Genomic DNA, 19,664 nt, shown 5'->3' on the forward strand with positions numbered 1-19,664 from the left:
TCCATTGCGTCACAATCTCGAGGGTTTTATCGCAGGTCTCTCTAATGGTACTAGTTCAGTTCGGGTTTTTAGTTTCTGTTCGTTCCGCCGTCAAACCTCTGTGTTCTGTCCTCCGTCAGTCCTCAGTCTCCCAGGCCTTGGGCCTCAGGCCTCTCTGGGTTGCCCCACTATCGTGTGCGTGTCTTCTTGGGCAAAGTCAAGCGCAAAACTCATTTAAATTCAATTCGAATGTGACATTTTTTTCTTTCTTTTCGTTTTCGTTTTGGTTGTTTTTTGTGTGTGTGTGTTTTGTGCTGGTATTTTTGGGCCTTTGACAAATGTCGCAAAGCTGCTTGAACCGGAGGGATAAGGGGCGCGGGGGGCAGAGGCACTGTCAGTGAACGTTTAAATCGATTTGGATTTGGATTCGAATACGAATTCTCTACCTTTGCTGGGTCTCATGTTTGTTCTGTTTTTATTCCTGCCTGACTTTGACATTTGTTGTTGTTGCCGTGTGCTTTGTTAACTTCCATTGTTATCCAAAAATGGCTGCATTATTTGTACACACATTTTTCTTACATGTCGCGTTGAGTCGAGTCGTTGCCTTTGTTGTTCGTGGCTCTGCGTTCTTGGCTCTCGCTTTTGAATCGGGAACTTGTCCGCTCCTGAGCCACAACAACAACTCGACTCGAAACGTGATTCATGCGACTGTTTTGGCCATTGTTTTTTTGTTGTTGTTTTTTTTTTTTGTGTCTTGTTATTGTCATTTATATTGATAGGGTGTATTTTATTTTATGGCTGTGTATGTGTTTTTGCCTGTGTGCTTGGAGCAGTCGACATTATGTAAAAGCTGCCGTCTTCAATTGCATTCCTCGATTATGGTTTCTGTCTGATTGTTGGCAATTTTCATAAACACACTAAATAAAATTCATGGGTCCTTGTTTATTATTTACCTTACTTTCAGTGTTAAATAAGCTACACATTCAATTAGACGATCTGGACGGATTCCCATTCTGTGCTTGGCAGTTTCCCCTTTTGGCTTTCCCTCATAATAAGGCTGGTTAATGACATTGTCATTAACAAATGCAAATGCAGCTGGTGCTTGACTCAATAAGTCCATTAGTCTTATCCTTCAACCTACCCCTTTCTACATTTTTTTTCACAAAAAAGCATCATTTAAATATTTACATTTTCCGCAGAAAAGAAAATAAGAAAATTACATGAAATTCGTTCTAGTTGAGATTTTAAGTCCGCATCAAATTTGTATAAAAAAAAAGATTACTTGGAAAGGGGAATTAAACTGGGGAGTACTGAATGAAGGAGTCTCAGAAAAAATGGTACAAGATAGCCATTATATAATTTAATTTACAGTTTGCATGCATATTTCATAATGCATTTCCATTATGAGCTCTAGAGTCTTGAGTCTTGATATAAGAAGGAAAAATGCAAAATGGTTTCAGTCACGCAGTTTACCCATCGCCTCATTTAATCAAATCATTTATTTCTGCTTATTATATTTGCTTAGTTGAGTTGCAGTTGATTTTTTTTTTTTAATGGAAATGTAAATATATTTGCATTTCATTCTTAATTCAGTTGCTTAGCTGAGTTGCAAATGTAAATTGTGAAACTTCAATTATAGAAATCGAGATGAATGCTACTTTAACTACTTCTTTACAAGTAATAGTGTGAAATTACATCAATTTTCTCGCTCAATACGTTGCATGTCAAATGGAGTTCAGTTTCAGCCAGATTTCGGTCTGGATCACATACGCTATAACAATCTGGCCAATAATGTTTAAACGTAATGCACTTCATTTCACCTTCTGATGAGGCCGGCAGCCAGACAAGCAAATAAAGTGTCCAAGAGTGTGAAGTGAGTAGAGAATGAGAATGACAACAAATTTGCGAGCACGCAGACACCCGAAATGACTAAAATTGAAGCAGTGGCAACAAAGATGAGAATGAAAAACAAGAGAAAAAAGCAAAGAAAATAGAAGAAAATGCTAGTTGGAAAAAAATGCCAGACGAATTTTATATAAATAATTCATTGTTGTAACGTGCAAAGCTCGTCGAGGCCATTTGAGTTAATTAATGAAGCGCATCTCAAACCAAAATCCAGCAACAAAGAGACAGCGATGCAAAGACGCAATTGGAGCTAAACGGCCCCAAACGAAGCGAGGAGATGTGGAGTTCTGCCAAAATTAATAACAGACGCAAAGCTCAGACGCAGCTCCACGGGCAACGCTTCAAATTTGAACAAATGGCGCAGCAAGGCGCTTTGCCAAGAGGGGAGGGAAAAGAGTTTGAGACTCGTCTAGGTGGATGCAGGGCAAAGTGCAAATAACGACGATGGGCAACGTGTGCTGGCTGCTTGGCTGACGAGCTTGCCTTGCCTTGCTTTTGGTGGTTGCAATCGTTTCCACCACCAATAAAAGTACCACACACATACACATACTATACAGAGCGACCAACACACTCACACTCACACTCACACACTCGTAGATGTTTGCATGATTCCCAGTTGGGTTTTTGGGTGGTTGCTTTGCCGAAAAATAAGTAGATGCTAGCGAAACGATATTTAAATTTTCTGCACAAACCTCACGAAGCGCATCGAGAACAGCAACAGCAACAGCAGTAAGGTAGTGGGAGGGGGAAGGTGTCGGCTGATGGCATTAGCCAAGTTTTAGGCTAAAATGAAAGCGCCCAACTCCCGCCCAACTGTGATGCTCATTACACAAAATTTGCATTTAGAAGCTAAAACGAAGACGTGAGGGGAAAACACCAAAAAAGTGCACTTAACCATAACTCGTGCTCGTGACATCCTCGCGAATCTTCCATTAGTTTTGGCTCCTTCTACCTTCTGCCTTCATCCCACACACACACACACAGAAGTAGAAGCAGCCCATCGGTTGCATACGAAATTTGCCGCTAAGTAATAATCGCTTTGGCATCAGTGACGCGTCATCAGCGTTATCGGCATCGTCATCGATAAGCGAGAATAGCATAGAAATGGACAAATCTAGATGGGGACTTAAGTGCTTGTCGCCCATCAGACATTCAACAGCAGCAGCAGCCAATATTCCAGTCAGTCCTTTAGTCTTTTCTCGATGTGCTGCTTATTTATGAGCCAATCTGACATGACATCGCTCAGCGGGAACGGGAACGGGAGCGAGGGAGGGGAGAACACAGCCACTGTTACTGTTGGCTAATAAACTCATCGCCAGCCAAAATTTATTGCTTGTCAACGTTTCCAGCTGATTCAAGTGTATTGCAAATGAGCTGCACACGGTTTCCAATTGCTAATTAAAACTGATTTAATTCCATTGATTTTTATTTAATTCTTCGACGTCATCACCAGAGACGACTGACAACAACTATGAATATATATTCAGGTATTTCGACTATATTGTTTCCATAGATATTTGCCAGTTGAACGAACCAAAATAAACACAACAAAAACCAGCTGCTTTTGGACGACACGAGTCACCCTGTGCCACTGCTCCATGCCGAAAATGAAGCAAAGAGCGTGTCATTTCTCTCTTTCTGGCGTTTTTCTCTTGAAAACTGGTCGAGTTGGGGTGGGCATTGTGTCTCTTTGCTCATTGAGAGCGGAACTACAATTCCTACACATGTGTTATAAGGTAAACTATCCTTCCTATAACTTCCTTATTTAAATGGTTTTCATATTGAAATGCCTTCTCTTACTTATTAAAATATTTCAAACTGTTAAAACATTAAATATTATACTTAATAGATTAGAAAATATTATTGATCTGGACGTCGCGCAGAGACACTATAAATCTTATTACACATTTTACAAACAACAATAAAGAACTTTAAAGCTATTATTGAATTCATATTATACACAGTTTATCATTGTCTACAATAGTTGAAAGTATCAAAATATTCGATTAACATATATTGTGAATAATTACAATATAAAGGAATATTTTTAATTTCAAATGTTTAATTAAGAAATGGTAATATACACTTTGGGGCAATGTTAATATTTTATAATCAGCTGCGATTGTATGTTTATGTGTTACATGCCACTTGCCACACTCTGAAACTATTTATTGTTTTATTCTTTGTTGCTAAATGCACATCTAATCATGATATTTATGAACTCTACTTGAACTATGTTTCGTTGATAGACTTGTGCTTTGTTTAGGGTCAAATGTGACTTAAATCAAATTAGATTTTGTTAGCTCTCTCCTCTGGTTATTCAGTTGCATGTTGAGCTACGAGTTGATTTTATGATGCGAACCAATTTTTCGATTCAATTATTCTGAATGGTTTGCAATGTGCAAAATGCGAAAAGAACGAATTCAAAATGCACAAGTTGTGCAAATCCAGACAGCAGCATTTTCTCTCCATACTTCAAAGTTTCCCAATGACCTCTCTTCACTTCCCCTTGATACCTTCACAATCTTCAAATACGTAAAATTGGCAGAGGAATTTGTTACTTTTCGCTCCCTTTTTGCTGCCCCTTTTCTTGGTATTTCATTTATATAATTTTGGTTGTTTTTTCGTGTTGGGAAACTGAACAAAACGTCTGCAAACTAAAATACTTGTAATCAAAATGCTTTGACGGTTCTCCATTTGCTGTAAGCAGCAGAAGGTGTGGATAATTTTCAAGCTTGCATTGCGATGTGTGTGATTGAAGCTCAGCCAAAGTGCGTTGGCCTCGCTTCACCATCGTTCTTGGACACATAGAGGACCCGAAGGAGTAGACCATAACTGCAACCCGGTCCCCAGCATCTATCTATATCTATATATCTATATCTATCTATATAGATATAGATATAGATATAGATATAGATATAGATATAGATATAGATATAGATATAGATATAGATATAGATATAGATATAGATATAGATATAGATATAGATATAGATATAGATATAGATATAGATATAGATATAGATATAGATATAGATATAGATATAGATATAGATATAGATATAGATATAGATATAGATATAGATATAGATATAGATATAGATATAGATATAGATATAGATATAGATATAGATATAGATATAGATATAGATATAGATATAGATATAGATATAGATATAGATATAGATATAGATATAGATATAGATATAGATATAGATATAGATATAGATATAGATATAGATATAGATATAGATATAGATATAGATATAGATATAGATATAGATATAGATATAGATATAGATATAGATATAGATATAGATATAGATATAGATATAGATATAGATATAGATATAGATATAGATATAGATATAGATATAGATATAGATATAGATATAGATATAGATATAGATATAGATATAGATATAGATATAGATATAGATATAGATATAGATATAGATAGAGATATATATATAGATATAGATATAGATATAGATATAGATATAGGAAGTGAAGTTCAAGAAACTGGAATGAGTTTATTAATGACTACTTACATCCATCTAGGTGTTGTATCTAGTAGACAAATTGGGTCAGTCAATGCTTGACGATAAAGGCAGCCGGCAGATGTCAACGAGAGTCGCAGCCTGAATGGCTGAATGGCCTCGTGACGTGGTAGCGACGACTGCGCCATAAAAAGTAGCATAAAACTCACACAGACGACCTTGAGAAGCAGTAAAAATTTTTAATGACTCTCACTTTTTACTGCCAACTGCCAACTCTCGTAGACCGTAAAATTTCGAACTGGAAAGCGGCATCATAAAGAGGAAGGAAAGCAGTCCACCAGCGAGAGCCAGAGTTTCTGACAGACCAGAGACATATGTATGTGTGTATGTATGTTATATTCTCGTATATGATGCGAGCCCTGGCTCATTTTGGTGATCGGCCGCTGGCCGCAAATTGTCAATAGGCCCACTGTGCGGCCATAATGCGTAGATTTAAACTCGGACCAGCTCACCATGGTCACATGTACGATAAGCGAAAGTGTGTTGTATGTGTGTCTCATTGTTGTTGTCTTAGCTCAAATCCTTCCGCTTGCCCTGCCTCGTTTTCACTTTTCTTTCGATAGCCTCGCAGTTTCTTCCTTATGGTTTTTTTGTGCCTTCTCCTATGTTGCTTGCCATTTTATTGTTTTATGATGGCCGCTGACTGACATTGAGCTCATCCATTCTAACAAAAAGAACAACGGTAGGAGGAACATCAACCCTTCGTTTTGGCCAAATGCCAAGTGCGAAGTGCCAAACAATGTCTTGACTTGCGTTTTCAACCCTTTGCAATACATCGAGGAAAACTAACGATAATTGCTCGCAAGTTGCGCCTAATTTGCTTTCAAGGTCTGCTGTTTTTTGCAACGACTTGGAAACCCATTAATATTCTCCGACTCTTACACTCACACTCGCACTTTTAGTCATATTTTCTTGCCAACTCAGAGAACATTCCCATAATTAGCTTTTGGAAAGTGTAAATAATTACAGACAAGGTGCCGGGTCTTCGTATTTGTGAGCCAAGGCTAAACGAAGAGTTGAATTGTAATTGTAGAAAGTAATTTCTTAGCTAAAGAAGATGCCTGTTTAACATCCAAGCTAAATGAGCTAAAATAATATACATTTTAGGAAAGCTAATGAAGTACTGAAAATTTAAAACATATCTTAAATTATTTCGCGCACTTTTAGCAAAATGTATGCTTTTGCTTCAAAGGATACTCAGATAAGTTAAAACAGGCCAAAAATTCTTGTATTTTTAACAAAATGTTTTACGAATTATTTGGTTCAATTTAAATTTATCTTCAATTGTTTTTACAAGTCAAAGGATATCCAAATTTATATTTATATATTATAGCAGCTATGCTTAATCTGCTAGAATATAAATAAAAAATACATGTATTTCATTTCTGCTTAAGTATAAAATATCAATTCAAAAGCATTTCATGTAATTAAAATAAACTCATACTTTTATAAAGCATATTAACTTACGCATGTTGATATAGTTATATTTAAAGTTCGTAACATTCTATTATGCATTTTAATCATTTCTGTCAATTAAAAATTCATTCCGCCAGCAAACGTTTATAATTATGAAGATTGCACTTGCAAGTACACTGACACCTGTTTGTTGCTGTTGTGTTTCACAAAATCGTTGTCAGAAGGAAGACGTCAGCTATTATATATAATTTCAGATGCTGCGCCACCCGCTTGGGTTCTATTATTAAGATGGCTTTTGTCTGCCGATAAGAACGCTTGTTGGGTCGACAACAACAACAAATGCCAAAACTTTTAATGAGAAATGTCGCATAGTGCATGCGGTTCCAATTTTCTCTCTCAGCATTTTGTTGTTGTCGATTTTCCTTTTCCATTTGCTGTTCTTGTGTCCCAGCGGCGCTTGGCGAACTCGACAATTTTCGTTACGAGCGAGCATCCTGTCAAAATGAGAAAACTTTTGCCTGCACCAAACGTGTCGGGTTGGCCACACTCCTCGCTAGAACTAGAACCTCAGCCAGACCTGAGGCTCTGGCCATAAAGCTTGCCAAGGCAGCAGCCATAAGCTGCCAAAAGTAAATCTGTTTCAAGTGGCAGTCAGTCGACGAATTGGCTGCCTTCAGCCTTCTAAACTTCCCTCTCTCCCAGCTTACAGCTCCCCGTGGACGTGCTCCAGCAGCAAGCATAGGTGTCCAGTCAAGATGGAGTGAAGCAGCGTTACCTCCTGTCTGGGCGCATGGAAAACGTTTTCTTAGCCATTATTTGCACAGCAGTTGCAACAAGCCAACTAAGCCAAACAAACACCCACGACCAGCTTCTGACTTTTTTGTTTATTTCTGCATAAGGCAACGATGCGGAAGAATGGCCACGTTCCGCTTTACGGAGGCTCTGGGTTGGTTCTACAAATCTCTGGATGGTATTTTGCTACCCTCCTTCTGAGTGCCAAGCGTTGCATTTACTCCAAGTGCAAAACACACTTAGAGAAATAAGCTTGCCTTGTGTGGAATAACGTAGACTGCATTAGCTTGATTTTTCGGCGCAGTGTAGAATAAAATGCCAAGACTAAAACTACAATTTCGTAGAAGGCAAGAGGTAGAAGGTAAAAGGTAAGACTGCTCGTTAGAATAAGCATTTCAATCCCCAGCGCTTGTTGACATGTTTTGGCCGTGGTAAATGCCACGCCAATCGTTGCATGTGGCACACAACAGAAGCAGCACGGCGTAGTTGGCAATTCGAAGACGTAGAGAAGGCGGAAGTGAAGCCACAACACACCTTGATGTACACACGAAATGAAGGCAAACAATTCCAAGTAAGCCCAGTCAAGAGCGAATATGATTCTATTTGGCACGGCCTGTTTTGTTGTCTGTTTGCTTTCATATTTTGATGATTGTCCCGCAGCCAAAAAAAAACAAGCTACAAATTGCTTTGGGGCCGGGTAATGGCATGGAAACGGCCAAAAATAAGGTCCAAGTCAAAAACAACAAAGTTGTACATCTTAAAGCTTGCTTTAAAGCCGACAAGTTTACTCAGTCTTCGGACTCAGCCTGCTTGAGATCTCTTTTTAATTTCGGGTGCCAAAAGTGTTGGCCAATATTTTTGGCAAAGTTCTGTTTTATGGCCCCAACAGATTTGTGCCGTTGTCAGTGCTTGTGCAGCAGGACGACATCTAATGAAATTTGCCACCTTCTTCTCGCCGTCATTTGCGTGTCTTATATTGCGTCAACTTCTTGTGCTTCGCCTGACAAAACTTTCTGGCCAAATCCATTGCCACGCCACTCGCTTAATTGCTTCCGCCTGTCGAAGTTGGAGCCGCAGTTGGAGCTGGGGCGCCGTGTGTGGCAGCTGTGGCACATGGGCGAGGACAAAACTTTGATTTATCAGGCCGTAAATCTCAAGCTCAGCATACCCTCGCATTGCACGCTGTGTCAGGAAATGCAGAGGGAAGCCAGGAGGGGAGGGAGGGATCATGGCAACGAAATGAGGGGACACCAATCGCACCGCCATGGGACGTTCATAAATCAGCGGGCGGAATGCGAAAGCAACCTCTGGGCGAACCGACCACGACCGTATCAATATAAATCGAACACTTAATGGACTCACCTGCCCGCCGGGGGATACAGAGAGAAAGAGAGAGAGAACGAAAGAGAGCTGCTGGCTGATTCAGTCGCATCTGGTTGACTTCTCAATAAATTTGCGTGCATTATGAGCGCGATATAAGTTAGGAACTTTATATCTGAATTAAACGTGAAATGAATTAACGTGACTAAAATATTCATCTTAGCCTACAGGACTCGTTGAGTCGCAATACGAGTATTTGCATAAATTGTCAACGAATTGCAGTTCTTCGAGTACGAATACGAATACATATTCACATTCACACTCACTCGTATATCCGTTGGCCGTTGATAAATGGCAAGTGCGCATGCATATAAAGAAGCCAAGTTTATGCAATGACTAAATTAAATACTAAAATAAGTACTTATGCAAATTAAGTCGACTCTTATCCCAAATTATGAGTTGGACTTACCCACAATATATATTTTAATTCGGCGGAACTAAAAGATTAACAAAAACTAAGAAATTTCACTGATTGTACAAGTATAAAATGGAGTATAGGATAATAATAAATATATATTTCCTTCTATATCAATTAGTATTCATACAACCTATTCAATTTATACGAACACAGTATAACAATTGTCTATATTTTATAGTGTATGTGCTCAACAAATTCATTTCAATTTAAATAAAACGAATTAGATATTTCTGCTAATTATACTACACAAAGTATTTGAACTCTTGATCGATTTTAGATGAATGAATAATTCATTGAGTCCGGGACAACATAACAGACTCGCAGCATATTCATGAGTTCCAGCAATTGTCGCCTCAATTAGCCGAGGTACTCGTTGTCATTGACTCAACATCAATTCAAATGAGAGTGTCTCGGTTCCCGTTTCGCGTTTCGCGGCTGCCCAAAGCTGAAAGACCCCACAGCAAGTTTGCAATTAGCGCTTGGCCACTAATTGGCCATTTATTTAAATGTCGATGACTACTCGGGCCGCGCATAAGAAGGCGACGTTCTCTAATAATTGTGAGTGGCTCCAAGTGCCGGCGGCAACTGATTGCTGGATTAGAGCTGAAGCAAAGAACGCTCTGAGAAAAAGATTCTCTCTCTCTTTCTCTCTCTTGCTGACTTATTAAATCAATAGTCTGAAATAGTAATTTGATTTTTTTATTGATTGTTTTCGATATTTTTTGCAGTTGAAAATAGTTGAAGCAAAGTCTAATCCGCAAACAGCGAGAGATTTGCGTTGTTTGTGCGCAGCGTGCATGAGCAGCGAGATTGAGAATGATGCAGTTAACCGGGCGCCTGGCTGTGCAGCGTTCCCGGGCCCCAGACTTTGCATCGTTTCCATGGCAACGAAACCACAAATAATGGAAGTCACGCGCTTTGGTCAATGGCCGTGCCAGCTGCACAGGGGCCATGGAAAAAGAGGCATGGAGGGGGGCGGCACAACAGAGCTGGTTCTGCTTCTGCTGCTTCAACGTTTGGCATTTGTGTGTGTATTGGTGCGTGCGATGGTGTGCGTGCAAGCAACGTCGTCAGCGCTGTCGGCGTCGACGTCGCGCCGTCAGCGCAGACTGGCTGGCCGGGTGAGTTTTTGCCACGCCTGAAGTCGAAGCGAGTTGCGCGCATGTGCGGGAAAAGGACGCACAGCGCGGCGCTGCGTGTGTGTCGGCCATGTAGATACTCAGATAAATACAACATGGCCGCCTGCCATGTCAGATAATTTCGATTAGCGGCTCGCCCCTGACGGCAGCTGGCGACATCTAGCGGGCATATATGCAGCAGCTACTGCTAGAGCATTTTTATCTGCAAAGAGTCTAGACTCTAGGCAAATGGAAGTGGAAGGATGCACAACGCACACAGCTCTCAGCTCAGAGGCCATCATGGTTGACAGCTTGTGTTTCCCATTTTTGCCGCTAGGCTTCGCTAGTGCAATTATCTCATTGGCAAGCGGCGTGGAATAATCTGGTTAGAATCATCTGACGACAATCTTGTCTCTAATGCAGCAAACAGCATCAGCTTGCTCAGCGCTGTCTGTAAGACACATATCATTATAATGATTGCGACCAGTTCTACTGCAACTGGTTTCCATTATGATCTTCAATAAATAATTGCAGCCATTATTGAAGTGGGCTATTATTTATTTTCAGTTCAAAATTTAACACTGAATGAATTTCGATGTCTCAATGAAAAGAACTTAAATTTCTCACTAGATAAATACATGTGATTAACACTCATTTACTACTCATTATGAATGAGTCATCCAATTAACTAAACTCATCGTCAGACTATATCAAACTTTTAATGGATTCTTAAGTGGCTCCCTATTTGAGACATAAACACCTGCTTACCGACAGCTTTCTTTTAGGTCTAAATTAATTATATTTGCATAAGGTCATTAATTCTCATTTAACAAGCGTGAGTTAATCAAATTATTAGAAACTGTTAAAATTGCAGCCTTAATACATGTGTAGAGTTTGTTACGATATTTTTACTTTGTTAAAGGAAAAGTAAGCAACGTAATCAACTATATAAATTCCATTGCTGAGACATATTGTACTTCATCAAATTACAATCCTAAGTATAAGTATTTTTTATTAATAAAGAAACACAATTAATTGCCATAAAAGGACAAGAGCATGGAACTTGGAAATAGTTTTAATGAGCATTAAACCTAGGAGACAGCTTATCCAAAATAAGGTAAAGCAATAAAAAGAACACGCTTCAATTGAACATACTCGTAAATAGTCTATTCTCTAGCTACTCTTCGATTTGCATAATAGTAGACAAACGTGTACAACTAACAAGCTCTCATTAGAGCTATTTTCGACACGAGACACTGGAGCCAACTAATGGAGACACGGTTTTTGGGTTCATGTCCTTGGTGGAAGAGCATTGCGCAGTTCCAAGGCGAAAGCGACGCAAACAATTTGTAATCAGTGGTGTTAACAAGGCGACCCATAAATTTCTATTGACCTCTGCGCGCTCTTAAGACTTTCAGTTGGTTCAGCCATCTTCGGCACCCGAGTTGCCAGCTACAGCTCCATCACTAGCTACAGCTCCATCTCCACTCTCCAGCCCTGCAGCGAGTGAATTATGCAAGTGGTGCGATAAAAGCAAAGCCCGGCAAACTAAATTTATTGGATGCCATGCACTCATTAGCATCCAAATGCGGAGACCGCCAACTCGAAGTCGAACTCGACGAAGACGACACGAATGGAAACGCGAACGAGATTGAGAATGAGACTGACTCGAAGAAACTGGAATGAGAGCGAGACCGAGAACGAGAACGAACTCATTAACAGCCCCAGTTGCTGAGGCAGCCTTGCCCACAATTGACAGCTCGGTCAATGGGCGGGCCATGGCGCTGAATAAATAACAAAGTGACAACCACAAAAAAACAACCGCGCTCCGGTGATATGAAGCCTGAAGTCTGAAGACTGCTGAAGGCGACGCGGCCCCCAAGAAGAACCAAGAAGAAAATGTACAATAATTGAGCTCACAAATCACAGGACGCGGAGCAGGAGACGGAACAGTTGGAGTCGCATGTGGAGTGCGGATTGAGAGCTGAAGCAGCCGGCGCACCAATGAACACGAACCAAGTAAATTGAGATTCTTTAAATTTATGCACATATTTTTTTTTTTTTCCATTCCAAACAGCAGCAGTCAGGCAGTCGCTGGCTGTCGAACTTGCAAGTACGTGTAGCCACTTAAGCTCCTCGTCGCCTCTTGGTTCCTTCGCATTTCCGCCCGCCCGAGGCGGCATCCCAAATATACCCCAAACGACTGAAGTAAATCTGCAAGCAAGCCCAACTACAGGCGCCTCCAATAGCTTCAGTTGCTTCCTCTGACTCTGACTCTGACTCTGTGTTCGCGACTCTGACTCTGTCTCTGGCTGGTTGGCCATTTAGTTGGTTAGCCAACCGAATGTGCATGTCGATGTGTGTTTGTGTATGTCTCTGTGTGTGTGGCGTGGCATATTGATGAACCGCAGCAAATTGGCTTCACGGTAGCATCAGCTCCTATGCCCATCACAGTGGCGCAAGAGCAGAAAATATAACTTCAGGTATTTTATTATATGAATAAAATATAAATAATATTTACCAAACGAAATATTTGAACTATTTCGGCGAAATTTGTTCTACCTAGTGTTGAATAAATAAATATTTTAATGTCAATACTAAAATATGGTATTGCGTTGAATTGTGGAGTACATGCAAATTAAAAATTAATCACAATCAAAACAAGTTTGAAACTACAGAAATGCTTACAAATGCATTATAGTTCGTATGATACAGAAAATATATTCAAGGTAGTATAACAATTGTTTCTGTTCCACTGTGCAATCTTTCTCATGCTTGGCTCAACTTTTTTCTAGCCGTTCTACAACAAATTGTAAAAAAAAGAAACAAACGGAAAAAATGAGAAAAATAAAACAAACAAAAAAATAGGAATATCTTGTTTGTCTGTCCCGCCCACCCATTTGCGCCTCTTCCTCTCTGCCTGTCTGTCTTCTTCTAGCTATTCGTATCCCCCGACTGTAGTTTGTAGTAGTTGCAGCTTGGCAATCTGCCATCATTTGGCATAAATCCCCCATGATAAAACCCACGATTGCTCCCCAAAGTTCGTGGTGCGCACTAAGCCACGCAATTTTGAGTTACGCCAGGACGGGCGCGTCAGGATATCTCTACTTATTTGTTGGCGGAGTGTGGGTGAATAGTTGCTGTCCTCAACTAGAGAGATACGACTAGTGTACTTGGTATACATTTTTTAAAATTATTACGCTGCCCTCACGAGCCACGAAGTTTTCGCCATATTCTACAATTGGCCATTCCTATGCCAATTGGGTGCATCTCATTTGACTTTCAGACCATTCGCGAAACTGGGTTCAATGCACGACCTCTGTTTTCAACAGAATGCACAATCTGGAATCTGCCCTCTGTTTTTTTTTGGTCAGACATTATAAGATGGCAGCGATGCCAGTTAATTGGACCCTTAACAAGGGTCATCATTCATATTTGATGACGTCGAGGTAAGTTCTAAAGTTTAACTTGATTATGCGTGTTTATCTTTTGGCAGGGAAAGATTAACCGCTGCCTTGTTTTGTCCAAAGTAAGGTAAAGTATTATTTAAGAAATGAAAACAGTTTCAATTTGCGTTTCAATTTAAGTTTTTGCCCACCTAAAAATACATAATAACTTGCTTTCAAAAATAAAATAGAACTTGTTTATATATTCTGTGTGTGCATTAAAAAATGTAAATAAATGTGCCGACACACACCCATAACTTTGTTGTTGTTGTTATTATTGTTGTTTTTTGTGTGTTGTGTTGTTTTTTGTTTTGTGCCCTATGGTGAGTCAGTTGCACACACACACGCTCACTCCCGAACTCACACACAAGCTGAGAGAAATATTTCGTTTTATTCTCAGGCGGCCGCAGTGTTTTCGGCCTAGAATATAAATTAAATTCCACAACATCAGCAACAGAATATGGTACAATAACAAGAAGCATGAACAGATTTTTGAACCTCTGCCCCCCATCCAAAAGCTATTCTGGCTGCCTGGGAGGGGGGTGGTGTGTGCTTTGTGTTGTGTTGTGCTCGTTGAGACACTGGCAAAGACAGGAGGCGGGGTAAATGCCGTTTGGTCGCCTCTTTCAATGGCCGCCGCTTGCCGCGGCGCACGAGAGTTGTGTTCTACGTAAGAGAGAAAAGGATGCACAGTGTGCACTCGCCTCTTTGCCCGTGCAAGGAATAGAGACAGAGACAGAGAGCGTGAACCTTTACACACAGTGTTCACAGTGGTTGTTGTTGTTGATGCTTCACTTAGAATTTGAAATTCAATTTTTGTGTCTAGCATCTAGATGTTGTTACATTGCCATGGGCATCGCCAGCCAGGTCAGCACTAGGACCAACTAACTGCTGACCGTCTCTTTTCCCAGCACAGCTGTTTATGGCCCTCGCAAGTTTCGTTAACGATAGCACAAGGCTCGAGTTTCCAGTTTTGTTTTTGTTGTTTAGTTGTTTTGTTGTTGTGGCTTATATTTTTAATTAGCGCGTCCTTCAAAACTCAGATGTAAATAAATCAAATTGCAGCGTTGAGCAGACAAATTTGTAGACAGCTGGAAAGTGTTGTTTTGTTTGTTTTCCTGTCATTTTCCTTAAGCAATTAATATTTCATTTTAACAACAACTCCCTCACAAATCCACAAATTCGACCACTTGCTATGCAAATTAGCTGCTCGAGGCATGGGGGATTGACTGAGGTGTGCCAATCGCTGGCAGCACCTTCAGCCGCTTAATGAACTTTAGTCCGTTTTTTTGGACGAGGGAGCAACCCTTCTCATTGTCTGTCTAACTCTGATGAAACTGCTCAGCTCGGCCCTCTAATTGCGCATCTCTAATGTAATTTAGCCGCTTCAAGTGCCCCCGGGAGGTGGGGCCAGCAGCGGCTCATGCAAATTTCGCTGCGAAATTAGTGAAATTAATTCAACTTCGCTACGCAATTGGCAGCTTGAGAAGCTGATTAAAATTCCCACCGAGTGGGTAGAAAAAAATACTCATGAACACAACAAATTCGCCTAAGCTATAATTTTTTAAAGAACAAATTTGAGTGCTTTAAATAAAATATAATATTAAATTATACAAATTTTATTTGATTCTATTATCACTTTTAAAGTCTTAATAACTTTGTTAAGAATATCTAAAATATTTTCATGCTTTCCACATAATTTGATATATTAAATTTGTACATTAGCCAAGTGAATGGTGTAGGTATTATACAGTCTCGTAGAGTATACAATGTGCATGCACATGTATTCAGCCAGACGTCATTTCGTTATTTATTCAACAGATATTCAACGTGGCAAGCCAGAATCTACCTTCCCCCTGCGTCACGCCCCCTCCAACATATAAGCAATCTACGCGCCCACATTCGACTCCGGCTGATGCTAAAGATACTCGAACATATGAATGCATGTATATATATGTATTTGTTTGTACGTACTCAGATGATTTCAGATCGAAATTCGGAAACATTTTCTGCGATTCGTTTAAACAAAAATTATTATGAAATTGTAAACAAAAATTGTTTCAAGTAATTTCGGGTTACTTTGAACTGAAAAATTGCAACAAAAAAAAACTAAGGAATACCCAAAAATAGAAGACGGCAAAGAAAGCGAAATGAATTGTATATTTTACCAGTATACTAGACCACAAATGTAAATAAAAAAGTGGAAAAGTGAATGCATAAGACATAGTAACAACCAATCAGTTAAATCAAATACTTGCTAGATCTCAAATTGATCACCAGACACGAAAAAACTTTAAATTAAATTCAAATCAAATTAAGTGATCACATTTTTTATTAAAAAATATACACTTTACCAAAATAGAAATTCCACTTTAAGATAAATTAAACTGGAATGGAACTGGTTTGTCTTGAGTTAAATTAATTGTTATGTACAGCCAAGACATTAATTTAACTATCAGGTAACAATATGCACTATGAAGTTTGTGTGACATATTTCAATTTAGTTGAAGTCTGCTGGCAAAGAGGGAACGTTTAATTAAAAGCAAAAATACTGGCAAATTGCGACCACAAATAAAGCAAACAATTGAAGCGGGTGTGGAAAACGCTTAATGAAAACAACAACAAGAGCGGGAAAGAACTCGTAGTGCAAAACACACGCAAGCCTTGGCAGGCAAATAAACGAGGTATTTATGTGGCTTCCAAAGACGTCAGTCAGACATATGGTATGAGAGGGGAGAGAAGGCAGGAGGCCAAAGACGAAGCTAAAGCTCAAGTCGTCTAACTTTGAGTGGGCGAAGGGTGAGGGGGGAAGCAAAGGGGAGAAGGGGCAACATACATAATTGACTGACGGGATAATTTACTTCCGTGCACTTGCGTGTTTATTAAATTTCTGGGGTTGTCTCCGGGCATTGATTGGACTTTAGTTGGAGCAAGAGCTGGAGCTAAAGATGGAGATGGAGATGAAGAGCAGTGTGACAATGGCATTGCCAATGCCAATAGCAATGAGCGGGGCCGAGTCAGTATGTGCTGTTATTGCGTAACCACATGTAATTACATGTATTCCTCATTAGTTGCTCCAGTTCGGAATCGTGACGGGCTTTGGCAGAAATTCAATGGCGAAAAAAGCAAGCTACAATGGAGCGAATTGGAAGGTGAGTAAAACGAAAGGGAATAAAATATGACATACGTTTGAATTAAAGTATTTAAAACTAGAATTTAAAAACGATATTTGTAAAATATTCATTTTCAAGAGGTAGAGAAAATAAATATAAAAAAATAAATGTTTTTCGCATGAGATACTAGATATAAAATATTTTTTAAATTACTAAGTGCATTTCATAAAAAAAATTAAAAATTATATATATGTATAAAAAAAGACATTAAAAATCGATATTTATCTATTCTTAAATATGTTTTTCAAAAGTTGAAAAAGCAGTTGACTTGACAAAAGCCCAAGCCGTTCAAATGGTTTCATCCAATAACGAATTGAAAATTAATTAAAATTTTTAATATATTTTAAATTCTTTACAAATGTCTTCGACCAATTTTGCTCTTCAATTTTTTTATTATCATATTCATTTGTCTGCCTAGAGTTAACGAAACAAACAATTTGCTCTCCCAGAACCCAAACGGTTGCCATTGTTCAATTGCTTCAATTCGTAGCCAAAGTCACAGACATGGAATTCGAGTTAGTGTCGGAGTTGGAGTTGGAGTCGGAGACGGAGACGTGGGCCCCATGTTATCGAACCAGAGGCAACTGCGAGTCACGTTCGTCAGCCAACCCATTTACTTAGCTAAGCGATGGGGGTTGTACCTGCCGCCATAGTTATTTCCCCCTCTCCGTTTTTCTAGGCACTGCGATAGCATGCCGTGAGTACAAACCTAGAGTAGAGCACCCACCCCAAGTGGGAGATTCGCACAACTTGTTACTTGTGCTGCGGATGGAGAGAGAGGGAGAGAGAGAGTGGATGGGGGCTGCATGAGAAAGGTCGACGGTTGGCTATCCCCGATTGATGAAAATCTTTGAGCCTGAGCTACATACGAGTGCACGTTTCGACGCTTATCGCCGGAATATGGAAATTTCGCCATTTATTTGATCAACTTTTGCCTTTTTCATATCGAAGCCGCATTCGACATTCGGCATTTCGGTCGGGATGAAAAATAAATGGCAAAAGGTACAAACAAAAAAAGAAAAGGCAACATTTGGGGGACCCAAGCAACTATTTCATATGCCACACGCATTCCCATTGCGTTCTCGGGATTGCAATTTAGCAAAAATCATGTTGGCAAATAAAAATGGTAAACGTCATAAGAGAATTGTGCTCCGTATTAAGGGCCACTTTCAGCCCGACCTGGACAAAAAACTCTGCTTCTGATTCGTTTCGAGTTGCACCTGCGTCGCTATTTTTTTTAAATTGATAGTTGACATGTGGCGCATTTATTGTTTTATATAAATGCGCACCTCAAAAACTTATATATTTATATACGTAGCGCTCACCTGCAACAGCTGCCAACCATTCAGATCTCACTTCGGGGGGTCACTGTAAAATCCAAAATAATCCAACTGAAATCGAAGCAAGAGAAAACATGAAAATTAATTAAAAATCTTGTTCGTGTTCCTGTTCTTGTTTCCACAGCATCTTCCAATAATTTGTTAAATTTATTACTCGTAAAATGTTAATTATTTATTTTAAATAAATGTCTTCAATTACATATGCGGTAAAAATGCAGCAATTCAAAAGGAAATTATCACAGAATATAATACAGAAGCTCTCAAGAATTTTGTTTAACTTTAATATGTATTTGAATGAAAAGACGTTGCAAATTATTATAAGTATCTAATTAAAAAATTAATAATATGGAAATAATAGTTTTTTTTCGTATTTTGTAATTTATATTGTCTAAATTCTCTTCAGTTTTGTACTCAATTGACACACCTCAAACAAAAGAATTTGGAATTTTTGCTTACATTTAATGAGTTTTAAGCTATGCTTTCATTAAAGTGTCGGAATAAAGATTAGAATTTTTTATTATATAGTTTTTGCAGTATAAAAATCTAATAGATAATTAAATATTTATTTATTGTATTCCGTTGTAAACTTTAATTGTATTTTTTTTCAATGGTCACTCTATTGCAAAGAAAAGAAAAACAAACCATTTAACAAACGTTTACGAGAGTGAATCTGTCGCATCATTTGCCAGGGACATGTATATTATTGTTCGCATGGACATCCGAGTCGATCATGTGAGATACTTGTCACAGACAGTTAAATGAAAGGCACAAATTGCTTTGCCCAATCCTTGTATCACACACATACCATAATATATATGTGCGTATAGTCGACAATGGAGTCTCACCCCTTTATTCAATTACCTCGCATGGCCGACGCCAGAATCGCCATTGAATTTGAATCTATGTGAGAAGAGAGCCCAACCGATTTATGCCGGAACACGCTCCTCATTATTATTTCACGCTTATCATTTTATTTCAATTTTGTACAAAATGCTGTAGCGAAAAGTGCGCTTTCTTGTTTGCGCAAAACGAAAATACAATAAATTTATAGTTGGTTCGTTGGTCTGGGATCGTGCACAACATGGCAAAATATGCGAGTAAATATACATGGCATATATGTACATATAGTATTTATGT

At 39.1% G+C, this 19,664-nt stretch overlaps 1 long non-coding RNA gene across 4 annotated transcripts in view; it reads right to left on the reverse strand.

Annotated features, from left to right (window-relative positions):
* LOC132786981 (uncharacterized) overlaps nucleotides 1-19,664 on the reverse strand; it is a 110,318-nt gene that overhangs the window by 51,440 nt on the left and 39,214 nt on the right. For all 4 annotated transcript variants that reach the window (XR_009632492.1, XR_009632491.1, XR_009632493.1 and 1 more), the window contains one exon: nucleotides 18,513-18,578. This is a non-coding gene — a long non-coding RNA (uncharacterized LOC132786981). The remainder of the gene's footprint in view (nucleotides 1-18,512; nucleotides 18,579-19,664) is intronic.

Source organism: Drosophila nasuta, chromosome 2R (assembly GCF_023558535.2).
Source record: "Drosophila nasuta strain 15112-1781.00 chromosome 2R, ASM2355853v1, whole genome shotgun sequence".
NCBI classification, from domain to species: Eukaryota; Metazoa; Arthropoda; class Insecta; order Diptera; family Drosophilidae; genus Drosophila; species Drosophila nasuta.